General features: G+C 38.3%; 1 protein-coding gene across 1 annotated transcript in view; it reads left to right on the forward strand.

Annotated features, from left to right (window-relative positions):
* CDH11 (cadherin 11) overlaps positions 1–27634 on the forward strand; it is a 201234-nt gene that overhangs the window by 14211 nt on the left and 159389 nt on the right. The window lies entirely within an intron of this gene.

The raw sequence follows: 27634 nt of genomic DNA on the forward strand, positions 1-27634 counted from the left end.
CAATGCTATATTTAAGCTGGACAGCCAAGTTGAAATCAAGGTTCATTTATGCGAATAATCCCAATTTACAAACTTTGCTGTAAAAGATCCCAATAGTGAAGATCTACCTTGAACTAACTCACTCCTACCTTATAGATAGTCATGTATGAACAGTATGTGCTTCATACACAGACACAGAGGTAGTATAAGATATAGTTTTAATTTTTGTTATTATTTTGGAGAACCTAAAAACACTATATAAATGAATCATCACTATTCATATTATTACTTCAAAATAAAAACTGCAATTTAGCAGAAGTGGGTATATTCACCTCCCAAGTAATGCTTTGGTGATTCATCATAGTTTCTACTGCAAACATTGCAGAGAATCTTTAATTTCAGCAAATCTTGGCACTGCTTTGGGAGCATTTGTCAGGAAGTTTATACAGCCTGAGAAGCCATGTCTTCAAAGTGAGGGATGGACCAGATCATGAGGAATCATTTTAGCCACCCCCTCCCTGTTACCCTCACTCTTATATTGTTTCCTGCATTGCAAGTCAGGGAGGCAACCTCCCTGAGCGTTTTTGCTTACAGATATGTATGCCTTGTGTCCTTTTTGATTGGGTGCATAACTTTCATTTCATTTCTCATGAATGGTAAAAGATTACCTGTCAGCAATTTTATAGCCAATTGCTAACAAATTTTCTCTAACATACTGCCACAGGCTTCCCACCCTTTAGGCAAACCAAATAGTTCAGTGCTGGTGTTTTTGATAAATAGCTGTACAGCCTCAAAGAAGCCAAATAACCTCAGTTTCCTCATCTGTAAAGTGACCTTTTGAGTCCTTTCCGTCTGTAACATGGTTTGACTCCCAAATCTTCTTCCACAAATCACTTGGCATGACACTTTCTGCTCACTTCGACTCAGTATTCCGAAGAACAAGTCAGGTAACCAAGAACCTGCATGTGAATGTCCAGATTTGGTTTGCTTGTGCAGAGTCTGCCCACTGGTAGTAGTGGGACATAATTTTGGAATCCTTTGTGGAGTACTTTGAATACCAAATTTAGGACATTGGATTTTATTCCCTGAGTCCTATGGGATCTATGAAGGGTTTGGAACAAAAGAGTGCTGTGTTCAGTGCTTTATTAAATGATTTCTGGATGAGTGTTAGTAAAAAGAGGTAAAACCTTTAAACAGGGAAACTGGGAGAGGGTATTGATGTGGAAAGAATGAAGATATCATGGAGGAGAAGATGAAGGTGTTGTGGGGAAAGGATGAAGATGTCATGGTGGAGAGGATAGAGGTGTTATGGTGGAGAGGATGAAGGTGTCATGGGAGAGAGTATGAGGGTATCATGGGGGAGAGGATGAAGGTGTGGAGAGGATGAAGGTGTCACAGGGGAAAGGGTGAAGGTATTACAGTGGGGAGAATGGAGGTACTACGGTGGAATGGATGAAGATATTATGGTGGAGAAGATGAAGGTACCACGGGAGAGAGTATGAGGGAATCATGGAGGAGAGGTTGAAGGTGTTGTGTTGGAGAGGATGAAGCCAGGGCTTGGGTGGAGACATTATTGTAAGAGTTGATGTGGACTGAGCACTTACTCTATGCACATGTTGTGCTTCATCCTCTCCCCTGAGACAGGATGAAGGTGTTTTGGTGTAGAGAATGGAGGTACTACAGTAGAAAAGATGGAGGTATTATGATGGTGCAGATAAAGGTTATCATGGGGGAAAGGATGAAGGGTTTTTGATAGAGAGGATAAAAGCATCATGGTGGAAAGGATGAAGGTATTATGGTGGAGATGATGAAGCCAAGACTTGGATGAAGCATTATTATAAGAGTTGATGTGGATTGAGCACTTACTCAATGCACATGTTGTGCTCAGTACTTTCCATAGATTATCTCAATCCATCTTTAGTACAACCTCAATAAGGTAGAAACTATAATTATCTCCACTTATAAAATATAGAAACCAAGACTTAGAATACTCAGGCAACTTTTCCTAGGGTTATACAGTTAATAGGTGGATGGGTGAGGATTTGAGCAGAGATCCAGTGTTCTATTATAAGTAGATTTAACACGATCCCAGGGCTAGGTTCATGAGACTTATTAGACTGTCCAAATGCATATCAAAGACTAGCAATTGACATAATGGCTATGTCGCTGGACTCCGATGCAGTTGACCATGGTTCAAGTCCCAGACCTGGTGGCGTAAACACACTGGGTGCGTGTGCATGCATGCCCAAGATCCCGAGAGGAGAATGAAGGAGAAGCGACTGCAGCTTGGCTCCCTACCCAGGGCAATGATTTCTCACTTTTTGTTTCTCTGTCTCTCTCTCTGTCTTTCTGGCAAGTGCACATACTCGATAGCAAAAACCTCTCCAAAGAAATGCATATTGAGTGCCTGGGACTGGGTCTTCCATAGGTTATCTTACTTCATGTCTCCAATCCATAAACAGGAGCCTGAGATCACACAGTAGACAGTTGCAAAGGATTTCCATTTAGAACCTAAAAGATCCAGAAAACGTGTCCTGTCACTATTCTTTTGTTTTCCCCTGAAAAAAGACACTAATTTTATTACACTGAAGAGTAAGCAAATCTGACCATTACTCTAGATGTAAACATTATATTTTTCAAGACTCTTCACTGTATGCACATCTTTGAAAACATCATCTGGAACAAAAGTTATTTCCTTATAAAATGCTTAGAAACATGAGAGGTTCATGGAAAATTTTCCCTAACAATCAGAAGCAGGCTAATCTTAAGAACTATTTAGGTCACTCATAATTACGTTAAATATAACATTCAATTTTTCTGAACCATTTTATTCTCTTTAAGCCATATCTTCACTGAGTGATAAAGAGGCAAACTCATTCTTATAACCATATCAGTAGTAAAAATAGGATTGCACATTTAGTATATATTTGTTGAATTTTATTTCTTAACTTTTATTTGGTGCTAAAAATAAATTTATTGAATCAGTAAGTAAATAAATTGTTATGATTAACCTAGTGTTTAATACTGGGCAATTTCCAGAATCTCTTGATAGTTCTTATCATCAGAAAATTTATGATGCTAGTATGTTGATACAAAAGAGGCATAATTTACAGTCTCCAGCCTTTTTTGTTTTGTTTTGTTTTGTTTTGTTTTTCACTTTTAAGTGTAGTTTATTCAGGGATTCAAGGGCTCTATTCTTTTCTTTCTCTTTTTTCTTTTTAAATTTTTCAGAGGGTACATGTGCTTTCCCAAGAGAGACAGAGAAAAAGAGGAAAAGTGATGAAACATCCCCCATGGGGAATGTTCATGCCTTGTCTTCCATCTCTTCTTCTTTTCAGGATTTTGGGCAAAACAAGTCCAAGAAGTTTCAGTTACCCTGCCTGCCTCAGTGAATACATGCATTATTCTCTTCCTAACTCAGTTCTTGGGGTTTGAATTTTTATTTGGACAATGAATGCCAAATTGATAATAGCCTCTTGGAAACTCAGAACTTAGTGCTCAGTTCTAGCCAAGAAACTCCAAGACCTGGCACACATCCAACATGTTTCTCAAGCTGTCAGGTCCGGGACTTGAACCGTGCAGTTGGCTGTGTGGGATCCAGCTGCCTGAACTACCGTAACTCTCGCTGTCTCCTACCCCGGTCACTATTCTACTGTATCCATGCTTGATGGATTCTTGGCTTTCTCTTCCTGCCCCAGGATAATTTTGAGATGACATAGAGCATTATGTTTTCTGTGATATGCTTATACAACTTAAATATTTAAAAAGATGTGTTAGGCAGGAAGAATTTATATTTCCAAGATCAAGAACTATTTAGGTCACTCATAATTACGTTAAATATAACATTCAATTTTTCTGAACCATTTTATTCTCTTTAAGCCATATCTTCACTGAGTGATAAAGAGGCAAACTCATTCTTATAACCATATCAGTAGTAAAAATAGGATTGCACATTTAGTATATATTTGTTGAATTTTATTTCTTAACTTTTATTTGGTGCTAAAAATAAATTTATTGAATCAGTAAGTAAATAAATTGTTATGATTAACCTAGTGTTTAATACTGGGCAATTTCCAGAATCTCTTGATAGTTCTTATCATCAGAAAATTTATGATGCTAGTATGTTGATACAAAAGAGGCATAATTTACAGTCTCCAGCCTTTTTTGTTTTGTTTTGTTTTGTTTTGTTTTTCACTTTTAAGTGTAGTTTATTCAGGGATTCAAGGGCTCTATTCTTTTCTTTCTCTTTTTTCTTTTTAAATTTTTCAGAGGGTACATGTGCTTTCCCAAGAGAGACAGAGAAAAAGAGGAAAAGTGATGAAACATCCCCCATGGGGAATGTTCATGCCTTGTCTTCCATCTCTTCTTCTTTTCAGGATTTTGGGCAAAACAAGTCCAAGAAGTTTCAGTTACCCTGCCTGCCTCAGTGAATACATGCATTATTCTCTTCCTAACTCAGTTCTTGGGGTTTGAATTTTTATTTGGACAATGAATGCCAAATTGATAATAGCCTCTTGGAAACTCAGAACTTAGTGCTCAGTTCTAGCCAAGAAACTCCAAGACCTGGCACACATCCAACATGTTTCTCAAGCTGTCAGGTCCGGGACTTGAACCGTGCAGTTGGCTGTGTGGGATCCAGCTGCCTGAACTACCGTAACTCTCGCTGTCTCCTACCCCGGTCACTATTCTACTGTATCCATGCTTGATGGATTCTTGGCTTTCTCTTCCTGCCCCAGGATAATTTTGAGATGACATAGAGCATTATGTTTTCTGTGATATGCTTATACAACTTAAATATTTAAAAAGATGTGTTAGGCAGGAAGAATTTATATTTCCAAGATCTGTGTTCTCTCCTGAAATTTGGCTCCTGTCTAGTCCTGGCATAGATGAAGGGAAGATGCCACTAAGAGTATCACATCTGAATATTTACTTTACACCTAGGATTTACTGTGCGTTTCTGGGTTTGTGGAGAGAAGACACATACATTTAGTTTTGGTCCATCAGTAGGTACTGCCCGCTTTCTTTTATAAAGCATCATGAGTTTATGTGATGCAGGTAAAAGATGGAGGAAGAGAGTCACATTCCAGGGTTCTAAGAGACTGAAAGGATAATTTGCACTGGATTGTAGGAGGCTAGTAAGAGGATTAAATTGGGGAGTACAAGCTAGGACTTGTAGACACTAACGTGGCAAAGTTTTATGCAATCAGACAAAAGCCATCAAGGTGTACTCTTCACTGTATGCACATCTTTGAAAACATCATCTGGAACAAAAGTTATTTCCTTATAAAATGCTTAGAAACATGAGAGGTTCATGGAAAATTTTCCCTAACAATCAGAAGCAGGCTAATCTTAAGAACTATTTAGGTCACTCATAATTACGTTAAATATAACATTCAATTTTTCTGAACCATTTTATTCTCTTTAAGCCATATCTTCACTGAGTGATAAAGAGGCAAACTCATTCTTATAACCATATCAGTAGTAAAAATAGGATTGCACATTTAGTATATATTTGTTGAATTTTATTTCTTAACTTTTATTTGGTGCTAAAAATAAATTTATTGAATCAGTAAGTAAATAAATTGTTATGATTAACCTAGTGTTTAATACTGGGCAATTTCCAGAATCTCTTGATAGTTCTTATCATCAGAAAATTTATGATGCTAGTATGTTGATACAAAAGAGGCATAATTTACAGTCTCCAGCCTTTTTTGTTTTGTTTTGTTTTGTTTTGTTTTTCACTTTTAAGTGTAGTTTATTCAGGGATTCAAGGGCTCTATTCTTTTCTTTCTCTTTTTTCTTTTTAAATTTTTCAGAGGGTACATGTGCTTTCCCAAGAGAGACAGAGAAAAAGAGGAAAAGTGATGAAACATCCCCCATGGGGAATGTTCATGCCTTGTCTTCCATCTCTTCTTCTTTTCAGGATTTTGGGCAAAACAAGTCCAAGAAGTTTCAGTTACCCTGCCTGCCTCAGTGAATACATGCATTATTCTCTTCCTAACTCAGTTCTTGGGGTTTGAATTTTTATTTGGACAATGAATGCCAAATTGATAATAGCCTCTTGGAAACTCAGAACTTAGTGCTCAGTTCTAGCCAAGAAACTCCAAGACCTGGCACACATCCAACATGTTTCTCAAGCTGTCAGGTCCGGGACTTGAACCGTGCAGTTGGCTGTGTGGGATCCAGCTGCCTGAACTACCGTAACTCTCGCTGTCTCCTACCCCGGTCACTATTCTACTGTATCCATGCTTGATGGATTCTTGGCTTTCTCTTCCTGCCCCAGGATAATTTTGAGATGACATAGAGCATTATGTTTTCTGTGATATGCTTATACAACTTAAATATTTAAAAAGATGTGTTAGGCAGGAAGAATTTATATTTCCAAGATCTGTGTTCTCTCCTGAAATTTGGCTCCTGTCTAGTCCTGGCATAGATGAAGGGAAGATGCCACTAAGAGTATCACATCTGAATATTTACTTTACACCTAGGATTTACTGTGCGTTTCTGGGTTTGTGGAGAGAAGACACATACATTTAGTTTTGGTCCATCAGTAGGTACTGCCCGCTTTCTTTTATAAAGCATCATGAGTTTATGTGATGCAGGTAAAAGATGGAGGAAGAGAGTCACATTCCAGGGTTCTAAGAGACTGAAAGGATAATTTGCACTGGATTGTAGGAGGCTAGTAAGAGGATTAAATTGGGGAGTACAAGCTAGGACTTGTAGACACTAACGTGGCAAAGTTTTATGCAATCAGACAAAAGCCATCAAGGTGTCTGTGAGTGTGAGTGTGTGTGTGTGTGTGTGTGTGTGCATGGGTGTGTGTGTGTGTGTGTGTGTGTGTGCATGGGTGTGTGTATATATATATTATCTACTCTACTATTTCTGGAGAATCTTCAGCTGTGTACTATTTGATCCATCCTTTTATCCTTCCCTTCTTTTTTAGTCTATTTACTGTGGTCAAGATGGATCTCATGTCCCTCGTCTGGACTCAAATTTCCTTTTTTTATAAAATAAGAGGATTAGAATGGAAAATTACCTCCTCACGGGAGAGGTCTAGAAGGACAGCTGAGCTCTGTTTAAAAAGTCTAAGAAGAGCCAGCCATTGGCATGGTCATTAAGATTGCTGGATCTGACATGGCTGACTGTGCAGCTTAAGTCCCAGATCTGGCGGCTTGAAAAAATATGATGGGCATGTGTGCAAGTATGCCCAAGGCCTGGAGAAGATGAGAAGAGAAGGGATGGTGGCATGACCATCCCTTTAGTGAGTATGAGTGTTCTTGCTCTACAGCAAATTATATATAAAGTTCCAGTTACCCTGCCTGCTTCAGTGAATACATGCATTATTCTCTTCCTAATGCAGGTCTTGGGGTTCCAATTTTTATTTGGACAATGAATACCAAATCGATAATAGTCTGTAGTCTCTTGGAAACTCAGAACTTAGTGCTCAGTTCCAGCAAAGAATCCAGCTGCCTGAACTACTGTAACTCTTGCTGCCCCCTACCCCTCTAGGACCTGGCCCCCATCTCATTTAAGTGAACAGTTGTATAAACAAAGCAAGTAAGACAAGCTTTGTGGGTAACAATGTGAATATCTGGATTGATTAAATTAATGGAAATAGCATCATTATTCAAGGATTGTCTGTCTTTGCTAAATGTTGAAAATATTGATACTATCTCTAGTATTGTTTCCCCCCGTTTTTACATTTGCATGGGAAACAATTCGATTTGCCTTTCTTTTTTTCCTGAAGATGATTTCCTTCTGTGAAAGTGACATTGATTGTATCAGCTTCACCCACTGAGTGTGCTTTCCCATGCAGGGCTGATTTGGATGCAAAGCAGAGCAGTTTTGAAAACAGTAACTTTACCTGCATTGTCAAACCTCCTTTCAAGGCTCAGTTGGATATACTGTAAGGGGACATTGTGGATGCCATTCATATGCTTTCAAATGTGAGAAATTGTGCTAATACAACTTTAATTTTCATATCAAATTGAACAAGGAATGAGTTTGTCAGAAATAATCATGTCATTGCAGAGGTGTCAGGTCGAATAGTTAGGGAGATGTGACTGTTTCCCTCTGAGGTGCCCTTTTATTGTGGGAATGGGTAGCTGGAGGTTATCCTGCCTACTGGACTCAATTACACCCCCTGGGGAACTCTTAGGGACCATTGCTGGAAGCAGGCTCTTCCCAGCTGTGAACATCTCCAGTTTTTCTCTATATTTGCTTCAGCCTCTGCCTAATCTCAGTGCCTTGCTGGGCCCTTTTACAAAAAAAAAAAAAAAAAAAGCCAACCTTTATATGACTAGTTCAGTCTGTATGAAATTTATATTTTGTCTCCGAGAAAAATATTGTAACTTGAATCTGGTGATACAAAAATGGGCCTAGAAACCCAACGTAGTAAAGTGAGTGAATGTGGAAGATTTAATGCTAAGTGAAGCAAGCCAGACTGTGAAAGACAGGCATTGCATGTTCCTGCTCAGTATATACTAAATGTCTAAGCTCTGTAGCAGAAACTGAAAGGCTGGAAGGTATTAATAGCAGGGAGGGCAACTGTAGATACTAGGGACAGTGTGTGTGTGGGGGATACTAGAAGGTGGATAATAGGAGTGAGAGGGAGAGGATCAAGGAAAATAACACATTGAATAGACATAAAAATGAAAAATTACCTGCTGATGAGAATGTCTATAGTAATGTCTTTGACTTGACTAATACACACTGTATTCATTCTAGGCAAAAACATGCTGTACACTGTAAAGATGTGCAGTGATTAAATATAAGTTTAAAACAATAAAAAATAAAAATAAGCAAAAAAAATCTCACTTCACCATTTAACAGCAACAACAAAAATCCTAAGTAGTTTTGGAGAGAACTGGGAAGAACTCAGACATAAATCGCATGCAGACTTAAATTGCATGGTTGCATGCAGGAATGGATTTTTTAAAAAAAATTTTCCAGAGAGCACACATGCTTGCCAGAGAATACTGAAGGAAGGGAGGAGAGGATACGCTCTCCACCCCCCCCCCCCATGGGAGATGGCCATGCCACAATCTCTTCTCCATTTCTCTCTCCCTTCAGGATTTTGGTACTATACACATGTGTCCAGAATGTTTTTCAAGACGACAGGTCCAGGACTTGAATCACACAGTCAATCATGTGGGATCTAGCTGCCCCAATCACCACCACTGGCTGTCCTAGAGAAGTAAATTTTAATGCTATTGATTATTTGTGAGGCCAGGGTTCTTTTGACTTGTGTTTCATAGGTTAACTTTTGCATGTATACCCCCAAGGCACTTAACAGTCCTTACAGGATCCAGGGCACTGCTAATACATGAGAGTTTCCAAAGTCACCTTCTATTCTTCCTTATCTTTTGGGATCTTTCTTTTGAGTTGATGGGTCACAGCACAATTTAAATCCTATAACCTCTCAATATTCTGTTATGCCTCAGCAACAGTAATAAAAATGCGTACCCCTCCTTGGTGGTCATGCTATATGTGCTTTACATCCATTGCCTTCTTTGGTTGCCATGGCAGCAGTAAAAGTCTGATTTGAGTTGAGAGCAGTGATTGAAAGTTCAAATGCCAAAGGGGTTTGGTAAAAGGGGTTCTGATTCTATTGCTACCAATCTTAAACTATGTGGCTAAGTGTCTGTTACATGCTTTAGCTTTTTGCTTCAGTTTTCGCATTTGTACCATGGAAGTGGCACGTAGAAACAGCCAAATACAGTCATGCTTCACATAATGATGTTTTGGTCCATGACAGACCACATAAATGGTAGTGGTTCCATAAGAAACATACCAACCTATACCCTGTAGCCTGAGTGTGTGTCAGGCTATACTATCCAGGTTGATATAAGTGCAAGTGCACTCAGTGAGGCTTGCATAATGATGAAATCACCCAATGATGCATTTCTCAGAACCTATTCCTAACTTTAATGTAAATGTATGACTATCCACTATAAGAAAGTAGTAAATGCTAACTGTAACTCTGGGAGTTGGAAGTATATAAGTATTTCTGTTCTACAGAGAGGGAGTAGAATTCAATGAGTTTGTACGTCTTACTCTAGGTTATATGACTAGTGAGTGACCATGTGGAATTTGTATTCAAGTTCAGTGACTCCAAACACATTAGTTTTTCTCCATTCCCTTTATGATGTTTACTAAGATAGTGTCTCTCTTCCACACCAAACTCTCACCTGAAGTTAAGAAGGAGATGCTTTCCATTGTTTAGGAACATTTCATGCTTTACTTTCAAAAGAAATTGACATAAGTAAGACTTTCTTTCCCAGCATGAATCATATGTGTTTGCTTAGCTCTGAGGAAGTTAAGAACTCAATTTTCTCTACCAAATCTTTTGTTTGGGGATTTTTCAGTATTTATAATTGAAATTTCAGGATAATTCTTTAACCCAGGGATGTCCAGTAGAAATATAATACAATCCACAAATGTGAGTCACATGAAATTTAACATTTTCTAGCAGTTAAAAAATGTAAAAGAAGGGCCATCAAGTGGCATGGTGAAGGTATTGGATTCCACATGGATGAGAGTGGCTTGAGTCTCAGACCTGGTGGCTTAAAAATCAGACTGGTCACGTGTGTGTGTGTGTGTGTGTGTGTGTGTGTGTGCCCAAAATCCCAAGAGGAGAATGGAGAATGGATTGCGGCATGACCATTCCCTTGGGGTTGATTTCTCACTTTCTCTCTATCTGTCTCTCTCTGTCTATCCAGTGAGTACATACACCCTATGGCAAAAATCTGAAAAAAAAAAAAAAAAGGAAAAACAATAGGTGACATTAATTTTAACGGCACATTTTATTTAAGCCAAAATGTCTTGAATATTATAATGTAATACAACATATTATAACATGATACAAAGTTCTGATGTATAATCAAGATAAAATCTTTTAAAATATATTATTTTAATCTTATTAAATCTTTCATATTATTTTTCCATACTATGTCTTTGAGTTATAGAATGCATTCTACTCTCACAGCACACCTAGTTGGGGCTAGACACATTTTAAATGCTCAGTAACCACATATACTTACTGGGTACTATATTCATGGCACACATATAGTCTCAACTTTTTAAGGAACTTACATAACAAAGATTTTAAAAAGTACTGTTGATGAGGGAGATACACTATTAGGCACATGGTCTGTTATCTGATTTCACAGTCAAAATGGTGAGAGGCAGAGCTTGAATTTAGATTTGTCTCTCTCTCCAGGCCCTTTCTGCAATACTATGACCATCCAATGATGAAAACCCTGCTGTTGATAAAGACACTATGAGGACTATCATGAAACAATAGTAACATTGACATAACAATTCTGTTAACAGCTGGCACTAGTGGATTTATAATCTGTTCTCTTACACTGGTTTGTGTACTGCTGTGTTTACTCACATTTCGTACATAATCCTTTAAAAATATGTATTGGGTTGTCGGAAATGTTAGGACATATTTTTTCTATGTTTTTCTATGCAAAAAGGCATCATAATTTTTGAGACAACCTAGTATTTGTATCCTAAATGAGCACCCAGTAGGTAGCAAGGTCCAGAGCTGAGATGTGGTAACTCATTAAACGAAGCTACATCCAGCACTACTTTTATCCAGATTCATGCATATGTTAGAGTTTTGATAGGACTATTTTAATAGGACAAATTGTGAACACCAGGGAGATGTGCCCTAGCGTCCTACTAGGTGTGCCTGCTTGAGCAGGTATGTGGATTAATGCTCTTTGCAGACCCTGGCAAGAGGACACAAAAGGAAGAGACAGAGAGATGGGCTAATGGATACATCTCAGACTCAGCACTTTTTTTTTTTTTAAGAGATTTTTGCTATATTGCTCATGCATTAGCTGGGGAGACAGATAGAAAGCGAGAAATCACCTCCTGTATGGGGTGGCCATGCTGCAATCCTTTTTCCTCCATTTTCTCAGGATTTGGGGCATGCAGGCATAAGCACTCAGCATGAGTTTTAAGCTGCTGGGTCCGAAACTTGACTTGTGATCGACGTTGTGGGAGTCCAGGGACATAACCATTGCGCCATCTGCTGGTCCCAGACTCACACTTTTAAACCACAGACACTGGAGCCACCTTGCAAAATTTTTATGCTGTTGCTGCTATCCTGAGTCCTTATTCTAGAGCCTGGTCTCAAAGTGAGTTTCATAGATAGGGAATGGTCACCATGAATGTTGCTTACCTATAACTAGGGACAAGCACGTGGGTGAGATATCATGGACAAGCTTCAGGTCTTGCAATCTTACTTTAAAATGTGAACTGTATCTGACCTGAATAAGTTCTTCCATTGCTTTTCATGTTGGAAACAACAGGAAGGGGCATGGAAAAGGAAATAATATGTTTGCTGCATATCTCTGTCTCTCTTCTTATGCTCTCTGGAGAATTTAATGGAAATACTATGATTCAAGAGTATTGTGTATACTGTGGCCTATGAATGAATGAATAAATGAACTACAGATAATTATAAAACATGAAAATACATATACATCTCTAAAGGTAATTAATATTTACACATAATTCAATTAGCAAATATTTTTCATCTATTGTGTATAGAGTCCTATACTAAACATAGAGTTCAGGATAGAGAAGCTCTAAAAGACATGATTCTACCCACTATGTTTATGGAAAAACAATTAGTTCTTGTCTTAATGATTCACAAGGTAGATATAATACAAAAATGAATACTGTTCGTAAAGGTATTTTGTCTGTCTACTGTTGTCTGTCAATCCACCTGCAGTAATTGCAACTATGCACTTGTTTAGGGTTCTGCAATTAAGTCATGGGTTAGCAGAGACTGTTCACATCTGTTTCATGTGACATAAGGGATGGAACAGCTTGACCGAGTGTGGAGAATCCACTTTCAAAATGGCTCAGCCATGGAAGGCAATCTAGTTCTGGCTGGCAGCTGGGAGCTCTGATGGAACTAAACTGATTCTTAAATTCTCCTCTGCATGACCTCTTCATGGGGCTAAGATTAACTTATGGCATGGTGTTTGGCTTCTGAGAGGAAACATCCCAAGAGCATATATTCCCTAAAGACAAATTTCAGTGAGAAGTGCTATTTGCACCATGGTTGTCTATATCCCATTGTACAAAGGCAGGAAAATGAACAACCCTAAAGTGAGACTATAAAGGTCCTTATCCAAGGGCATGAATACAGGAAGACATGATTTATCGGGGTTTTCCAAAGTAACAATTTCCATAGACTTCCCAAGAAGGTATGTGAGTGTCTAGGTATATGGAGAGGTTGCAAGAGACATAATCACACATAGGAATATTTCCACATGCTCTATTTCTCTGTTCATTCACTAGAATAAGCTGAGAGTGTGATTTTTACTTTATTTTATTATTTATTTATTTATTTAAGGTGTAGAATGGATTTTCAACATGGTCTATAAAAAGAAAAAAACAGATTGTTAGTTTTTTTTAAAATTTTAATGTAATACCTTTGGTTTTCAAAGTTACAAGAAAACTCAGTTTTCTTAAAGTCTATGTTAGCTGTGGTCTTCAAAAGTTGTTGAAGGTGAAAACCTATACTACGTGTGCAGAACACACTTTTGTTTTAAAAGATTTTTGGCTATAAGGCATGTACACTTGTTGAAAAGACCAAGGGAGACAGAGAGAGAGAAAGTGAGAAATCACCTCTTGGGGGGATGGCCATGCCACAATCCCTTCTCCTCCATTCTTCTCTTGGGATTATAGGCATGCGTGCATGTATGCCCAGCATAAGTTTCAAGCCACCAGGTTCAGGACTCAAACTGTGGTCAACTCTGTGGGAGTCCAGCGCCTTAACCATTATGGCACCTACTGGCTCAAGTCTGGCACTTTTCATAGAAGTATTAAAGTGAGAATAATTCCACTGTTAGGAATACAAATCTACTGTATAAATGTTATATGTCATTATAACTGTGAGTAAAGGTTTCCCTGAAACAAAACAAACCATCAGACTAAAACTGTGTCATCTCTATGTATCTATCCATCCATCCATTTATTTGTCTATCTATTCACTTATCAAAAATCATATATTACTCATGTATAACCAGCTAGGCTGGGGATACATGGGTGAGCAAGGTTGACTTAGTATTTACTCTTATTGATCTTTTCTTTAGGTCAAGGGAACAGACAATATAAAAGAAGCAAATGAGTAATGTTTTGCTGTGATAAGTGTGCTCAGCAAATCATAGCAATAAAATATGTTAGGAAGTGGCTTTGATGTTTTGAGAATGATAGATGCCATCTCGTCCCCTCCCAGCTGAGGAGCACTGCTCATGAGAATGAGCAGGATAATAGTGATGCTATTTATCATTATTAGGGACCTAGAGAGTGATGGATGGTGGATGGCTGGGGTGGGGGGGAGCAGAAAAGAACAATGGAAAAAAAGAAGTAAGAAATGGAGAGAAGAAGGAAGGACAAGATATTAGTGTCATGGCTGACCTTTCTTGTAAATGACGTGGAATCCTTACCAATGAGAGTTGCACCCTCTGATATTGAAGGAAAGCCCTCAGAGAGCAACAAAGACCTTGAGTAGTATCGCAGGTAAGATCAGAGCTCTTTCCAGGGCAGAATCTGGGTCTCTTGGTCACAGTTGCTTGATTGTGCCTGCTCATATTTCCTCAGGGTGGTTTGGTGCCTTTATGGTAGGAAAGGTTCTTCTTAGCAATGACTTATTAGGAGAGAGGCACAAATCTCTGGGTTTCTAAGAGGTCAGTGAACATGGGGGTCAAATTTGGGAAAGTCAGTAGTTTAAATGGAAATAATTATTAGAATGTAGTTCCCCTGAGAAATGAATTAAAGCGTTGAGATGATTCCCGGAAGAGTTTTTACTTCTGACAATGTAGAAATAAAAGCAACTAAATGTACATCATAGGGTGAGAAATTTATATGAAATCTGAACTACTTTCTTGATATGAGGTGTTACTCTCAGTGGAAGGCCATGAAAATTGTTTTCTCAGAGGACATTAAATATAGCAATTGTCCCTCCATCTTGGATATCACTGGTTAATGCCATCCTGGTGGGGAATGCCCCTGACTGCCCTCACACTCCAACTTACTCAAATCCACTAACACTTAGTTTGTCTTAATATGCTTTTTTCCTTCTCAGAAAGAGAAACATTTTTTTCTCTATTTTCTTGGTTGGTCACTCATCTCTGATATTTAGGGAAATTTTTAAAGAATTACCCCCAAATCACATGGTGCTATAGCAACAGAGCCAAGACCTGGATATTAGCTGTTTTAATTCCTAGTGAGGTGCACTTTTTATTGCAACTAATATGCATTAGGTATGTACCTATTATATTCCAGACCCAACAGGAGGTACTACAGGAGATATTAAAGGTGAAAAGACAGTGCTCCAATTCTCTAGCTGCTCACAGACATATGAGGGGAATTGAATAAGTAGCAAGTATTACTCACTCAAGAGTGCAAGTATTACTTACCCCAAGAAGGAAGTCACTGTGTCCAGCCACTCCATATTTTCTGGCTGTGAGTAGTATTTGAACATATTACGTAACCAGGGTTATTTTACAGTAGTTCTGGAGAGGTTTCCTCTAGCATGATGCTCTGTCATCCCCTAGTATCCAGGGAGCTTAAGAATAACAGAGAGATGGAAGGATGAGATAACAGCTAGAGACAGTTTACTTATTATCGGACACTTTATTATTCATGTTCTCTGAAGACACTACTCTGGCCAGGCTGGTTCTTCCAGCTGTTGCTTTTCTCAGTCTCATAGCCATCCCTTCCACAGTTGATCTCTTCTGACATTTTCTTTTATGCATTGCAATGAGCAAACTGAGACTTCTGGTAAGAAGGAAAAATACAATATGGATAACCTCAGTAATCCAGAGATGGATCTGCATGGCTCACCTACTCTCTTGTGATAGTTTCTGGGTAGATTATTATGCTAGCAGAACTTTATTCCCTGGGTTAAATCACATGGGAAACCACTTTACAGACTCATACTCTGAATTTCCTCTTACATTTTAAGATTTGTATATTAATTTACCTAACCAAAATTTCATGGTATTGATGAGGAGGGAATATCAGACGCTTCCCATACAGTGAGGGGGAGATAGTATTAAACTGTGCTTTGTTACAGGACTGGTCACATGGGTGTGTTCCCTTAGTAAATAATCATAGAGCTATGCCTTTTTGCATATACATACTATATTTAAAATTTTAAGAAAAAAAAGTAAATATCATCCCAACTTCTTTTTTTTAAAGAATTATTTTATTTAACTTCATTAGTTTATTTATTTTACTTTGATCAGAGAGAAAGTGAGAAAGCAAGTTGCTGGGTCTGGGACTCAAACCATAGTCAGCCATGTGGGAGTCCAGTGCCCTTAACCACCATACCACCTGCCGGCCCCAATCACCCCAACATCTAATATTAATTATACCCTGGTGCAGTGGTGATTTTGCCATTAGGGTACATTTGGTGAAGTCTGGAGATATTTATTAGGTCATAACTGGCAAAGGGATGCTACTGGCATCTAGTGGGTAGAGGCTAGGGATGCTTCTAAACATCTTATAGCACTCAAGACAGTGCTCCAAATAACAGCAACAATAATAATAACAATATCGTTATCTTGTTCAAAATGTCAAACGTCAGCTGAAGCTGAGAAGACTTTTCCCAGAAGATGAAGATTCAGATTCATTGTTGAAGGGTCAAGACAACTAACTTTCATAAAAACTTATTAATAGACTATGTCTTCATTATACATTTGAGGGAATTGAGCTTATATAAGCTCATTTATCCATCATTCAGTTAGGAACCCAGGTCTCCATAAAGTCCGACCCCTTAATTTTTACAACAAATATTTTATCTTGCCTATTATCAAATCTCCAGTATAAGGCAATACACATTTCCAATAGCTGAAAAATATTTTAGAGTGCACACCACAACCAGATAAAGGTAATAATGAGAAAAGGCTTTACAAAGATATCATCCACATGGTTTTCTGTAATAATGCCTTTATCAAAATATAATAATAGACTACTGTGAATTACTTTTGCCAAGAACTTGTCAAAAAAATTGCAAACTGGAAGCATAGCCTTCTAGTTATTGACCCAATTGAAATTTGACCTTTGAATACAAATAAGGAGACAACTGTCATTCAGGGGAATTAAAATATTTTCCTGGTTGCTGTCAAGAGGTTGGATAGTTTCTTCTATTTCCTTGAACAGAATATTTCTGAAGTTTCCCTTTGTAAATATTGATGTACATAGTGGGTTAGTCAGGGCAATCCAAGGTAACAGACCCAGTAAGATTTGCTTATATTAAGAGATTTGTGGGCCAGCTGGTGGTATGGTGGTTCAGGCAGTTGGATCCCACATGGCTGACTGAGTATTTTAAATCTTGGGTCTAGCGTCTTGGACTACATGCCAGGGATATGTGCATGCATGTCCAAAACATAAAGGAGGGAGAAATGGAGGAGAGATGGTATGACCATCCATCCCATGGGGGTTGCTTTCTCATTCTCCTTCACCCCTAGTTTTTGATGAGAACAAGTGTCCTCTGACAAATTATAAATAAAGAAATAATGAGATGTATTACAGAGAATTAGTGTAAGGTTTTATGGCATATATTAGTCCATTCAGACTGCTATAACAAAATGCCTTAGACTGGGTAATTTATAAATAGGAGAAATCTTTTGCTTACAGTCTAGAGGCTGAGAAGTGCAAGCCTGAGGCATCAGGAGATTCAGTGTCTGGTGAGGGAATGTTCCTCATAGATGGTACCTTCTTGCTATATCCTCACAAGGAAGAAGGGTCACAAGTTCCCTTAAACCTCTTTTATAAGGTCGCAAACACTGTTTTCGAGGGTAGAACCCTCATGACCAGGTCACCTCTCAAAAGTTCCACCACCTATTACTACCACTTTGCAGATTATGTTTCAGCATGTGGATTTGGGTAGGACATATTCAAACAATAGCATGGGAGTTGGCAAGATAAGTCCAAAATCCATAGGGCAGGGGAGCAGAAAGGGCAGACTAGAGCTCTCAGGCATGAGCCCAAGCTGTAACCTGCAGGTGCCATTTCATCTTTATCAGGGAAGCCTCGGTTCTGCTCTTAAATCCTTTCAACCAGTTGAATCAGACCTATCCAGATTATCTAGGATAATCCTCCTTATTAAATTAAATTGATGGGAATCAGCAGTTAGCGTAATGGCTATGTCGCTGGACTCCCATGTAGTTGGCCGCGGTTCGTGTCCCGGACCCGGTGGCTTAGAACTCATGCCGGGCATGTGTGCATGCGTGTCCAAGATCCTGAGAGGAGAATGGAGAAGGGATTGCGGCGTGACCATCTCCCCTGGGGGGGTCATTTCTTGCTTTCTATCTCTATGTCTCTCTCTGTCTGTCTGGCGAGCACATGCGCCCTATAGCAAAAACCTCTCCAAAAAAAAATATATCAAATTGATTACAGACTTTAATTACATATCAAAAATACCTTAACAACAATATCTAGTTTAGTGTTTGATTGTGTAACTGGCCCAATAGCCTAGCTGGCATCTAGTGGGTAGACACATAGTTGACACATAAAACTGACCATTACATGTAGTAAACTATTCTTTTGTCTAATCCAGAAGTTATTTTATATGGTGGGATAAGGTTATCAACAATTACAAGTGGGGGCCAGGAGGTGACATGGTGGTTAAGGCACTGGACTCCCACATGGCCGACCACAGTTTGAGTCCCAGACATGGTAGCTTGAAAATCACACCAGGTGTGTGTACATGTGTGCTCAAAATCCTGAAAGGAGTATGGAAGAGAGGAGCTTGAGGTGTGACCATTCTTTTGGGGGAAGGTCCTCACTTTCCCTCTCTCTCTCTCTCCGACAAACACATAGACCTTATGGCCAAAACTTACAAAAAAAAAAAAAAAAAAAGGAAAGAAAGAAAGAAATTATAAGTGTAAAGCTATGTGAAACAGTTTTTCTCTCAGCAAAGAGAATAGCCATAGTCAGCTATGCAACAATTATCTGTTCTCCAGGTTTGGAGACATCTTTGTGAGCAATGAATGACCCGTATTTTTGTCTTGGAACTCATTGCTATGTCATGCTGAGAAGCAATGTGGCAAACTGCAAAGAGGTAGGTACAAGACAAACCTGGATTCAAACCCTGGCTATGCCATTTAAGAGTTATGTGAGGGGCCGGCAGGTGGCATGGTGGTTAAGGGTGCTGGATTCCCACATGGGCAACTGTGGTTCGAATCCTGGACCTTGCAGTTTGCTTTCTCACTTTCTCTCTCTCTCTCTCTCGCTTTGTCCTTCTCTGGTCAATATATAAAATAAAATAAAATAAAATAAACTTATATAAAATAATTCTTAAAAAAGAGAGATGTGAATATGCTATTACTAGAGGATAATATACTACTTCATGGAATCTGATAAGATTTGTCTGAGACACTTGTGTGGTTACAGTGATAGAGATGCATATACAGATACGTGTGTGTGTATATACAAAACACCCACGTGTGCACAGAGTAGTTATTTTAGCAAGCATCCATTTATCCAACAATATATCTGTTAAGTACAGTAATTCCCTCTTATCCATAATTTCTCACTTTCCATGGTTTCTGTTGCCTGGAGTCAACCACAGCCCCTGCAAATACCAAATGAAACATCCCAGAAATAGACAATTCATACGTTTTAAATTACACACAGTTCTGAGTAGTGTGGTGAAATCTCGTACCATCCTACTCCATCCTGTCTAGAGCATGAATCATCCCTTTAACCAGTGTATCCACACTGTACAAGGGGATTTCAAAAAGTTGGTAGAAAAACAAAAGATTTAAAATAGGAATCTCTTCTGGTCCAAAAACCTTTTTGAAATCCATGTTTTTGTTTGTTTGTTTGTTTTTAATCCTAGTAAGACTTTTTCTTTTGTGCCTACTACCCACTCTTAGGCACTCTGTAGCCATCTTGGTTACAGATTAAAAAATAATAACAACACACACACATAGTTTGGTACTATTTGCGGTCTCAGGCACCCACTGGACTCTGGGAACATTGTCCCTGCATGTAAGGGGAGGACTGTTCTAATAGCCACTGTACTAGGTACTAGGTTTATAGAGATAAAAACAGTCTTGATTCCTGGATTTAAAATGGCAGGAGTCTGGAGAAGAAGACAGGTTGGTGATTTCAGTGTGTTCTGAAACACACTATGATGCACACATTTAGAACCATAAGACCTCATTGACTATTGAATAACTGAAAGCAAAATTAATTGGGTAAAAGTCCATCTATTGAGTACATGATCTGTGAAGGGACATTAGGGCCAACTGTCCTTTAATAAGTAGAATTAGTATTTGTTAGAGTTTAACTAAAGCTCTGGGCAGGCCTCCAGGAGAAAGGTGATTAGATTCTCAGTGGTTGGCCAAGTGAAGAACCCAAAGAGTGAGGCCCATTTACTTGTTCATTTATTTATGGCCTTGCTTGTTCTTAAAAAGAGTTGAAGTAGCCTTCCTAACTATCAGCAGTGCATTAGGACTTCAGCAAAGGGAAGTTTTTAAAATTTTTATTATTTTTATTATTTATACATTCAATTGCTATACACCATTTATATTGTAAAGAGAATTTGCCCAGCATGAAATATACCTCAGACGAGTCCAATTGATTTCAGAGAAATTTGCATAAGGGAAGAGTAAAAATAAGGTTATAAGATGGGGCAAGAGACTACTGGAATGTGCCAAGGAATAAGTAATAAAAAAATAAATAGAGAAAGATCTTTGTAACCTAAGGAAGAAACATGTTTATATCCCTATGAGAGGGGGTACCACTGGATTAATCATTTTCAGGACACATGAGTCAATTCAATGAACATTTTCTGAGCACCTACTATGCTCCTGACCATAAGTAGAAAACTGAAGATAGGGTGATTAATTAGCTAGAATCTTCCTTAAGGAAGGCCTAATCTATAAAGGAAAGAGACATAGAAATAAATATACCTCTTCCATTCCAACAGTGGTAGTTGGAAGTGTTATGGGGCAGTTGGGGACACTGGTGTGCTGAGGTATGACCAATAGAGTTCACCAAAAACACTAAAGATGATTGTTGAGGTGAGACAGAAAGGACCGAAATTATTTTGAAGTAATGCTATTATTTTTGGTGAGATAGGACAACAGTCATCTCATGTCGTTGTTGTTGAAATGACTGTTTAAGTATTGGGTTCTTGGAAAAGTCTTGATGCATTTTTGTGCATAAACACAGAAAAAATAGATCATAACTTTCCCGACAACTCAATAGTTGGAAATATCTGAAAAACTGAAGCATGCAAGTACTCTTCACTGTAGGCTCAGGCAGTGTGGAATGGTAATGTGACCGGACCCACATGGGAAATTTCCTAGGTTTGTAATCTAGGTCATCCCTGATCATGCAGAGCACACACATACACACCCATGATCCAGACTGGCGGAGATGGCAGTGGGGAAACACTAAGTAGGGTGCCCGTGTCCTTTTTTTTGTTTTTCTCTTTCTCTCAGAGAAACATTTGGGTGAATAAGCTTAAACAATTAAAATATATATCCATTATGGTCAAAGGAAAACAAACATTGAACAAGAGAAGATCAGTGAAATAATTATGATATAGGGACCATCAGGTGGCATAGTGATGAAGGTACTGGACTCCCACATGGTCATCTGTAGGTTCACACCAGGAGCATATGTGTGTGCTCAAAATCCCAAGAGGAGAAGGGATTGTGTTGTGGTCATCCTCCCTGGGGGATGATTTCTCACTTTCTGTCTCTCCATCTCTTTCTGTCACTCCAGTGAGTGCCTATGCCTTATAGCAAAATTCTCTCTCAAAAAAATTATAGTATAGTTTTATGATGGACTACAATTCAGTCACTGAAAGAATTCACATAGAGTTTGTCACTACATGGATATAGGCTTAGAATAAAATGCTGAGTTGCAGGATAGGTCACTGAAGTATCTCATCGGTTTGATCTTTCCACACATTACTTATTATGTACACTGGAGGATCGAAAGGAGTCAGAGCAATATGTCAGCAGTAGAGATGGTATGATTAATTTTTAAATTTTATATTTCAATTTTTTCTATTTTTTTATACTGCATACTTGAGTAAGAAACATATTTAAAATAACTCCAAACCTAGACCACTATATGTGCAGTGGTAATGTGCTGCTCAAGAGAAAAAGGACACCGGGGACCAGCAGGAGGTGTGGTAGTTAAGGCACTGGATTGCCACATGGTCAACCATGGTTCAAGTCCCAGACTTGTTGGCTTGAAAATCATGCCAGGTACGTGTGCGTGCACGCCCCGAATCTCTAGAGAATGGAAGAGAAAGAATTGAGATGTGACCATCGCCACTGGGAGGTGATTTCTCACTTTCTCTCTCTGTCTCTCTCTGGTAAGTGCACATACCCTATGGAGGGGTGTTACACAGGATCTCATATGGTGCCATGGTGCCATATGATGACTGTGGTTCAGGTCTGGTTTGTGCAGCCTGAAACAGGCTAGGCACATGTGCAAATGCAAAAGACTGGAGGGAGGGGGCAGTAACCTAACCAGCCTCTATGGAAAAGTATTTCTCTCTCATACACTCTCTCTTCTTTCTCATATTCACACGCAAGTTCTCAATGATAAGTAAAGAAGAAAATAAGGTAAATAACTCCAAACTCAGAGTATTTGGAAAAGAATGGAATAGTGGTTCCTTCTAGTTTCAGCCTGTTTAAGATGAGTTAGTGATCAGACCTCTGGTACAGAAACCCAATCTTAGATTTAATACCAACTTTACATTTTGTTTTTAATTTGAAGCGTTGGTGATATGGTGCTTTATTTTTTACCGTTTACATTGTTCTCTTCAAAGTTAAATGACACAAGAATAGAAAGCATATACGAATTTAGAAAGCCTGGTTTTATTGTGCCTCTGTCGGCATTCAAAAAAGACTAGGAAAAGGACAGGAGAGTTACTGGAAATCACAAGGACCGCATCTCAGTGTAGTCATTTTGTAACTGAGATCTTTAGAGTTCAGAGATGGGTAATTTGCCCCCTGGTCACATGACTGGCTAATAGGGACATTAGTCATCATCAAAATACTGATGGGGAAAATAAGACTAAAAAAGAATTTGGCCCAAGATATGTTGATGATGGTGATAGTACTATTAGTGCAATGGTGATTAGAGACACAATGAGGAATCCAACTCATACTTGATTGGAAAATACCATATGATAATTATAAGCGTGTAGAGCCGTCAAGATACCTTCTTTTAAAAACAAGACACAATCTCAGAAAGGGGATTGTAAACCCCATACTAAATCAGGTGAAATATAAGGTCTAGATTTAAGCTTTTCTATTCAGTGAAAACTTAAAACATGTCAGTGTTCAGAATAGAAATGTGTATCTCCATATCTGAATTTTAAAATTCATTGTGCATATGTTCTGTGATTTAAAAGTAACAGTCTTTTCCATTTTTCTCATTCTATTGCAAATTGCAATCGCACCATGTCATCAAAAAGTTATTTAGTGACAACGTATGGGGAGCCAAAAAGTTTCCTGTAATTTGCATATATTTTCCACATTCAGAACGTCAGTGATTAAGTTTTTTGTGTTCACTTAAAATAATATATTATTATTGAAAATAAATATAATAATAAATGCAAAATGTTGGCTCTAACGGCATATGCTAAACATTTTCACAGTGCGGCACAGCATATGCTTAGTTCTTCATTAAGAGATTTTAAAATAACTCATATTTAGCAAGAATACATTATCTTTTATTCAGAATTAATTATATGCTTTTTTGTGTACCATAATTTAAAGTGCTACCCACTTCTAATATGTAATACGCAAAAGAAACTATGGTTACGATTCATTAGAATTGGCTTCCTTCCTTTGCAATTTAGCAGCATAATGAATACATAGAGCTGGAATGCTATTTGTTACTTGAACCAAAAGTTACATGAAGTGCTGATAACTGTTACAAATCCTAGATTTTTTTTTTTTTAAACACAGCATGCCTCAGGAGACTGGGATACGTCATGAGACTAAATTATGCATAATTATTTACCCATTGTTTGATAGATTCAAGAACAAGTTTTCACAAGGGCTGTTGAAGTCAAAGAGCAGAAGAATATTTAAAAAATAATTTTGTATTATTCAAACATAGGGTGTTGTTCAATTGCTTGGCAAGTCCAGGCAGATACCTTTTTTGAGTTCAAACTATGATTTTTGAAAAGCCTTTGATTATAGATGCTTATTAAATATATATTCTTAAAAATGGAACCACCTGTCTCAGACAATGTCCTGGAGATATATTAGTTGTCTGGTTATGTGCCTGAAAACTTTGTCTGATTATCTTCCACTTTAATGATTTTTTTTTCTATTGCAAGGAAAATAATGCCCAAAGAAATGAAATCCTTACCCAAGGTAATGTGGCTTGTGGCTGGAGAGCATGATTTAAATTATTTGAAGGTAATAAACCACTATGGTAACTAACACTAGTTCACTAGGTGATGGGGTTATCCATTAATTATTCAGTTGTCTTAGTTCCTTTGGGCTGCTGTAAAACAGAAAAGCAAACAAAATACAAACTTACACTGTGTAATTTATGAATAATATAAAATGTATTATTCATTGTTCTGAAGCTGAAAAGTCCAAGATTGAGACACCAGCAAATTCAGTGTCTGGTAAGGTCCTGTTCGTCATAGATATGGCTTCTGTGTCCTTAAGTGGAGGAAGAGGCTAGACAAGGGAGTTCCTTGAATTTCTCTCTCTCTCTTTTTTTTTTTTTTTTTAAGTTTATTTATTTATTTGACGGAGACAAGCACCCTCAACAAGGCTTCACAACACAGTCTAACCCCAACCTTCCCAGTCCACCGGGATCAGGGTTTACACTCCTGGCATGTGCAGGTTGACTGGGCAACAAAACTTGTGATCTTCCATAGGAATTCAGCATCCGATTGAGCAGTATATTACCACTGTGCTACCTGAGTCAGGATTTCATTGCTTTTGAAAGACTCCACCTCTGAATACTATCATAATAAGTAATAGGTTTCAAAATGAATTTTGGGGTACCACCATGCAGATTATAGCACCAGTCATTTATTTATTTATGCTTAGTCAACTTTACTTATTTTAAATGCCTGCATTTTCAAAATATATTCTAACCATGGTGAATCACTGGTCAAAAAGAAAGAAAAAGACAATGATAAAGAACAAAGTAAGGAGTCTTCCAACACTGGCATCTTGTATGTGTCTGAGGAGGTCCCCACACGACCCACTTTTTTGTAGATTCACTTACAGCACAATAATAGTCTAGAGAACTCAATTCAATTGTACTGACAAATTTCATTATTGTTTCACCTTCTCAGTCATAGTGATTGTGGATCAGTTTTGAGGATATCATTAGGAGCAAGTTGCACTGCAAACAACTCGTCGAATGCAAGCAACCGATTTACATAAATCCTCTTCTTTACATTTAGTCAACAGTGGGGTTTTTAATTTCCATTATTTTTTATCAACTCTAATCAAAGTGTTAAGAGCAAGGAATTTGTTCACTATAGCAGCATGTGGTGAATGATTTGTATAATAATCCAGTCCTTGCTGTTAAGATACCTTCTCCTGAGCAGACTGTCCATTTCAGTTCAAGATATGAATGCATTTCCTACAACTTATTAACTCAATTGCATAGCCCTCTGAATTGCAGCAAATGTATCTTATACAAAGCCACTCGTATATTTTCTATGGTAGCTGACACTTCATAATTCCCAAGGGAGGACATGAAGAATTAGCCTAAATTCCATGAATGCAGAAAGAAAAGGAAAGTGATTAAGATGTTGGAATTGCTCAGACTCTGCTGCTGTCATTGTTGGAGGAAGTGATACCTGTGTCAGGTGCAAATTGCAATAGCTTTGATTGCCCAGTACCTATCTTCTGGGACATTTCCAATTCACAGCTAACTCTAAAGTTTGCTCTAAATTGAAAGATTCCAGACTGTGCTAGTATAAGGTTTTCTTTCATCTCAAATGATACCATTTTTTTCTCATTTAAAATTCACTCTGAAGGTCCTGAAGTCGAATATTTGACTTAGATGCTTTCAGGGGAAAAAACTTAAATGCATTTTCTCTCACTTACTTTCTGTTGTAGAATATCTCAGAGAATATAATTCTGTGGGATGCCCAATCTCTAGACCAAACGCTGACCTTCAGAGTAAGGTCTGTGGAACCTATTTTCTGCCATACTATGAGACTTGTCTTTAAGGTTTTAGGAGAGCTTTCTAAGAGGTGATTCGCAGACCATCTGTTTCAACATTATCTGGGGATCTTCTTTCAAAGAGAGCTTCAAGGTCCCTAACACAGGTCTTTTGTATTTTTGGGCTGGGCTCTGAGAAGCCACATTTGAAATAAGTTGGTGATTGTGAGGCTCGCTAAAACTTGAAAAGGGATTTTAGCTCCTTTCCATTTTTGAACAGGTTTCATCCCTTCTGGTCTAGTCTTTGCATCATAACCACTTTCTTCACAGGTAAGTCCACAAAGGGGAAATAAACATTTTAATATCACAGACCCAGCAGTGAAAGATCCAGATGTGGCTTGCAAAAATACGCTTCCTGGATCAGCAGCATCTGTATCACCTGAGAATGTATTCGAAATGCCTTTTCTTAGGCCCCCTTTCAGACTTTCTGAATTTTATACAAACAAAACAAAACTTAAACACAACTACCTGAGTTGGTTTTAAAAAACTACAAAGATGAGGGATAGCAGATGGCATGGTGGAAAAGGAACTGGATTCCTGCTTGGCCAACTGCAGTTCAAGTCTTGGACCTGACTGCTTGAAAATCATGTCAGGCATGTGTGCATGCATGCCCTAAATCCCAAGAGAATGGGAAAGAGGGGACTGTCACATGAACATCCCACCTGGGGGCTGACTTCTCACTTTCTTTCTCACTATCTTTCTCTGTGTCTCTCTGGTGAGTGCATGTACCTTATGGCAAGCAAACAAACATAAAACCTAAACTACCAGATGACACTGATGATTTACAAAGTTAAGGAACCCCTGGTCTAAAGTATAGTTTTGTGCCTCCCCGTGGTAGTTGCATGCTTCCATTTACTTAAGTTGTCTACCTCACCAAATTCTGTGAAGGGTGACACAGTTCTTTCCTTCAGACTACAATTTCTTTTAGAGAATCTCATAGACTTAAAGCTCCAGAAGAGATTTCAGAATCAATGTCATAGGCAAATGATGCCTTTAAAACAGGTAATGGTCCTACAAGGAAGGTAATGGTTTGGTCTCTTAAAAGCAGCATCAAAATAGCACTACAAGACCCATTGGGTTTTAAATTAGATGACAGGCTCCTAAGTTAAAGCTAGTTGAGTTGAATCTTGGTTTTGACATTTACTAGCTGTGTAGCTTTTAGGAAAGCGAAAGAATTTCTGGGAGCCTTACTTTTCATGCCTGAAAAAGAGCATAATGACAGTACCTTCTTTTCACTTGGCGATTTTGAGCATTAAATGAGGCAATGAATAGAAAGCGCTTTTTTGGGGACCTGGTAATCAGCAAATGCCCAAAGAATGTTAGAAGACATGTAACCATGGATATGCACTGTAGTTCTCTGACCCTTAGTTCCCTCTTTTTAAATTGGGAGTAATTGTAGTACCTAAAAGTAGTGAGCTTCAGTAATAAAACGG

The sequence above is a fragment of the Tupaia chinensis genome, unplaced genomic scaffold (assembly GCF_000334495.1).
Source record: "Tupaia chinensis unplaced genomic scaffold, TupChi_1.0 Scaffold000105_1, whole genome shotgun sequence".
In the NCBI taxonomy this organism is placed as follows: Eukaryota; Metazoa; Chordata; class Mammalia; order Scandentia; family Tupaiidae; genus Tupaia; species Tupaia belangeri.